Source organism: Vicugna pacos, unplaced genomic scaffold, assembly GCF_048564905.1.
Source record: "Vicugna pacos unplaced genomic scaffold, VicPac4 scaffold_19, whole genome shotgun sequence".
Lineage (NCBI taxonomy): Eukaryota > Metazoa > Chordata > Mammalia > Artiodactyla > Camelidae > Vicugna > Vicugna pacos.
Genome location: NW_027328740.1, coordinates 76,087,005 through 76,092,573, shown reverse-complemented (window position 1 = coordinate 76,092,573; position 5,569 = coordinate 76,087,005). Strand labels below are relative to the sequence as shown.

Here is a 5,569-nt window from a genome sequence, read left to right as displayed (position 1 = left end):
GCATTTCTCTTTCAAAGAACTAATACGTCTTTTGTCGATAATAACATCTGTCAGTAATTATGAAAAGAGCTGACAGATGCATAGTACTTAATATAAGCCAGGGCTGTTGTATCACTGACACAGATTCATTAATCCCCATAGCATCTCTACGAGGTTGGTACTACAATTATCCCCATTTTATTGGTGAGGAACTTGATAGACACAGAGGGTAAATGACATTTACAAGGTCGACAGCGAGAAACCAACACAGGTGTTCCAGCTTGAGTCTACGCTCTTGGCCACTTCTCTTTTTTTTTTTTTTGGTGGTGGGGAGATAATAAGGTAATTCTGGTGGGGGAGGGGAGGTAATTAGTGTTATATGTCTATTTTAGAGGACGTGATGGGGGCTGAACCCAGGACCTTATGCTTGCTAAGCATGCGCCCCATCACTTGAGCTGTGCCCTCCCCTCTAGAGTCTATGCTCTTAGCTTCTAATCCTCACTGTCCCACATGGTAACTGTGGGGGAAGTACAGTTCGTTCATTCATTCGCTCGTTAAACTCAGCCTTCCCAGTGCCTGAGATTCAGCAGTGAACAAAACAACATGCTTCCTGCCTTAAATGAGCTTGTCGCCTCCTGATATATTATCTTCATTTTACCCAGGAAGAAACAAGGTCAAGAAGATTAGCCTTTTCCTGTTAACACCGGAGGAGACATGAGGTGCTTTATTTCAATTCTGCCATTTGACTTACACCATGGGGTGGGAAAGCTGCCTTGCAAATCCTGGAGCTCACAAACCTGTTAATCCTGAATTTTTTTTAACACTGTCCCTTACTTGATACTTGATCTGAGAAAGGATGAAGTAAACCTAAAAATGTTCTAAGAGAGCTTGTGGTTTATACAAGGTAACTAACCAGCCACTGTTTACTATCCTAACAGGAATCTGTAGGCATATTTCTTTTCTTTCTCTTTTTTCCTTTTTATGGGCAGCTTTTAAAAACCAAATCAAACCAACCAAACCAAATCACTGATAATTCAACAGCAGGTTCTAAATCACCCCCAAGACAGCAGCTAAACTCGGTTTAGACTTACAATGCGGTTTCTGGTGGTTGGATTGGAGAATGTATCTCTATGCTGAATATAAAAGTCATTCACGGAGCTCTTCTCAAATAGGGCAAAGAAAAGCTCTTGTTCCGGTTGTTGATACTTTCATCCACTTGGAGGACTTTCATAAAACATCTCAAGTTATCAAAGGCTGAGGACCGGGTTTTCAGATCATTGGGCTTCAGAGGCAATATTATGTGCAGTATCTCAGCGTATGTACAGAACACCTCCCACAGGGGGTGTACTTTTGCAAATACAAGCTTGTCATCCAAAACCTACATTGGGAGAATGAAAACACAAACCGGGAAAGTATTTTCACATTTTTAGTACACAGATTTTTCTTACGTTGCTGGTAGTTAAAGCACTTGTGTAAACACACACATATGTCACACTGGTAAAAGTGAAGATATAATAAAAATAGATTTGCAATCCATCATACATTTTTGCCTTAAAGATAATTTCTTTGTTGAAATTACTGAAAAGTTATTTAAAATCCTTACAGTTCCTTCATAAAATAACCAATGTTTTAGATGAAGAAAAGCAAACTTGTTAATTTTTAGTCCAAATTAGTAACTAAAAATAGAAACACCAAAATATTCTTTGCAGTGGTATTGTAATGACAATTTTTTAAATTTCTGAAACCTAGGACTATTTACATATCTGTTCAATATAGTGTTAAACAGCCATTAAAAGGGATTTAAAAGATTTATATTTATTGATATGGAATATATAATAAAAGGAGAAAGTAAAAAAATGTGAAATGATAATTTTCCTTTTTGGAAGGGAAAAATATCTTCATTTGAACAAAAAAAGTTTAGAAGGATTTTATGATTCTTTATGTATAATTAAGGTACAGATGATTTTTAATTCCATTGTTCTTTCATTTTCAATTTTGGGGGGAAACTTTTTATAATAAAAAAATCTTTAAAAATGTTCTTGCATAAATACATTAATAGATATATTTATGACTATATTCTCTGGCTATTAAAAAAGATCTCCTAACTGTAGATCTGAAACATACATTCCATAATGCAGATTCTGAGTGACTCGCCTCCCAGCCCACAGCGAAGGCACGGCTAGTGTGACATGTTTCAAATACCATTCCAAGGAACATGCAGGCTCCCAGCCAATGGCTGCAAGGGGACTGACACTGATCTGGTTGCTCCCAGCTGCAGACCATCACAGATGAGGTTAGATCCACAGGCTCATGTTTTCTCTGTCAAAAGAAATCAGAAAATGTTAGGCTTTTACTTTCACCAGGGAACAAGAAGTTGTTTTTTTATGCAAAAAAATAACAACAAACCAATTTGAACCTGATGAAAAGACATTTACTCAAAACAGCACAGTAGCAATGAAAGTGTTCTGGCAGACAGGGACTTGTTGGATTCCTGTGAGTGCTGGACTCCTCACATGGAATTTCCTTGGCACTCCAGAAGGCCTGTGGTTGTCCTCATGGGTTTGTGGCCATAAGTGGTGCACAAAAGTCTCTGGCTTTGCCACAATTTCAAAGCCTTTTTGGCTTATGAAAGGTTTTGTCCTCAAATGGAGTTTTCTTGAGTCCAGTCACTGATGTCATTTACCAGAGTTACAGTCCAGATCTGATATTCTAGACTCTTAATATCTTGCAGACATTCAAATGGTTCAGGTTTGGATGTGTATTCACCTCTGCAGGCCTGGACCAAGTCCGATAAAGACACCCGGACAAGTTCAGCAAAATAAAAAGAAATTTTCCTCTCTGCAAGACTGAAATGTCTGTGAAGCTATAAAAACATCTGCACCTACAAAAATAGGGAACCAACTCATCAATAACATATCTATCCATAATGCATGGACATTCAAAATAAATACTGTATTTACTCCTATTAAATTCTATCTGGTTTTTGTCAAACTGTGTCCTAAACTGAAAGGAAGGTAGGTAAATGTAGAGAATTTTTTACCTTTTAAGGAAAAAGGAACCCTCCTACTCGATTGGTGGGAATGTAAATTGGTGCAGCCTCTATGGAGGACAGAAGAGAGGTTCCATAAAAAAATGAAAATAGACTTCCGTGTGATCCAGCAATCCCATTCATGGGTATATGTTTGGAGAAAAATTTAATTCAAAAAGACACATGCACCCCAATGTTCACAGCAGCACTATTTAAAATAGCCAAGACACTGAAACAACCCAAATGTTCACTGACAGATGACTGGATAAAGAAGTTGTGGTATATTATATATATATATATATGTATATATACATGTATACATATATATACACACACATATATACATACCATGAACACACACACAAATGGAATACTGTTCAGCCATTAAAAAATAAAATAATGCCATTTTCAATAACATGGATGGACCTACAGGGTATTATGCTAAGTGAAATAAGTCAGAGAAAGATAAACAAATATTCTATGTATTAACTTATATGTATATCTAAAAAATAAAACAAATTAATGACTATAATAAAACAGAAATAGACTCACAGGTACACAGAACAGACTTGTGGTTACCAATGGGGAGAAGGAGAAGAGGGGAGGCAGGAAGGGGTTAGGGGATTGAGAGGTAAAAAGTACTACGTATAAAATGGATAGGTTACAGGGCTGTATCATACAGCACAGGGAAATATAGCCATTATTTTATGGTGACTTTAAATGGAATATAATCTATGAAAATGTTGAGCCTCTATTTTGTACACCTGAAACTAATATGATGTAAATCAACGACTCAATTACAAAATTTTTAATCAAAGTTTTCTTTTCATATTATTTGCAATAAGTTAGAAGCCAGCACTCTCAATAGAAACATAGTGCAAGTCACAATTTTCCAGTAATTCCATTTAGAAAATAAAAAGCAATAAGTGAAATTAATTCCAGTAATAATTACATTTATCCCAAAATATCCAATACACTATCATTTCAAAAGTGTGATTGACACTTTTAAAACTTATTAATAATATTTTACATTATTTTTGTTGTACGAAGTCTTGAAAATCTATTATGTATTTTCCACTTATAGAACATCTCAATTCACAATAGCCACATGTGGCTCGTGGCTACCATACTAGACAGACCAGATTACACCATTCACACTTCTGATAAATTAGCTGCTCTTTCTTAATTAAAAAACTTGCAGAAAAGGGTTTAGATATGGCCTCTATCAAACAAAGCAACTGTGACGGTTGGGGATTATCTTCATTATAAAGTGAAAAATAAAGGTAAGAGAGCCATGCTTACACGTATGTTAATGTAACAATACCTTCTTAATTCATTCAGGACTTTACAATCTTTCTTCATATGCCAAGGATTCACTGTCACTGCGCAATGTTTTTCACTATTATCATCTTCGTGATTGAGAGGCTTCTGATGACCCTGCTTTGCGCATCTGTACATAAATTAACAAAACAGAGAAAAAGACCTTATTTAAGATAATTTAGGGGGGAGGGTATAGCTCAAGTGGACGATCATGTTCTTAGCATGCCCAAGGGCCTGGGTTCAATTCCCAGTACTTCTTCTAAAAATAAAATAAATAAATAAAAACCTAATTACCACCCCCCAGCAAAAAATTAATTTATTACTTTAATTAAAAGTTAAAAAAAGATAATTTAGTGCAGGCTTATCAGGCTACAAGAGCTACAATGAATGCCCCCACCCATTAATTTAGAAGAAGTCTCACAGTATTTCTCAAAATAAAGGCTAAAATATAATTGAGAACACTTCCTGATGGTCAGAATCATTTTAACAAAAATGTAGATAATTACGTCCGTGGTGTCAAATTTCTGTAAGAGTTGGGCATGGAACATTTAGTAAAAGTGATTTTGCAGCTATCTTTGAAAGAAATGCTGAGAAATGATCTTTTCTGTTGGAAATTAGCCTGCTTTTAAATTCTTCAGTAGGCATACGTGTTTACAAACCAGGCAGGAACTGGATCATATTTTACACATACTTTAGAAACTGATTTGAATTTTGCCCTCTACCTGCAAGGCTATTTCTTAGGTAATAACATAAGCCCATTTCTTAGGTAATAACATAAGCAGGCCACTATACTAAATTTTTTTTCCCTGTTTGCTTAATCCTCACAACAACTCTGTAAGCTGCTATTATTACCCCCATATAACAGATAAAGAGCTTGAGGCAGAAAATAATTTGGGTAACTTGGTAAATGGTGGAGCTGGGTAAGACTGCAGCCAGTCTGACACTCAAGTCCATTCTTTTCACCAATGTCGGATACTGCTACCTACATTCAGCAATGACCGCTAATTTCATATTTAAGTGTGTCATTTCAAAAAGTGCAAAGCTATATTAGTACTGCTGTGTAAATTATCCGTTTGAGATGTGATTGCCAAAAAAAAAAAAGAAATAAAATCAGGGTGCCACTGAGGGGAGGGCAAACTGCATATGGACGGACACAAGGGGACTTTATGAGGACAAAGTTGCACAAATCTAGAAATAGATAAAATGGCTGACTTGTACAATTATAATGTGTGAATTTTATGG

General features: G+C 35.9%; 1 long non-coding RNA gene across 1 annotated transcript; it reads right to left on the bottom strand.

Moving 5' to 3' along the window:
- Positions 1 to 1,081: 1,081 nt before the first annotated feature.
- Positions 1,082 to 4,384, bottom strand: LOC140693589 (uncharacterized). Its single transcript, XR_012069352.1, has 4 exons — positions 4,310 to 4,384; positions 3,020 to 3,078; positions 2,104 to 2,298; positions 1,082 to 1,357 (listed from the first exon to the last, which is right to left on the bottom strand). It is a non-coding gene; the product is annotated as an uncharacterized lncRNA (long non-coding RNA).
- Positions 4,385 to 5,569: the final 1,185 nt, after the last annotated feature.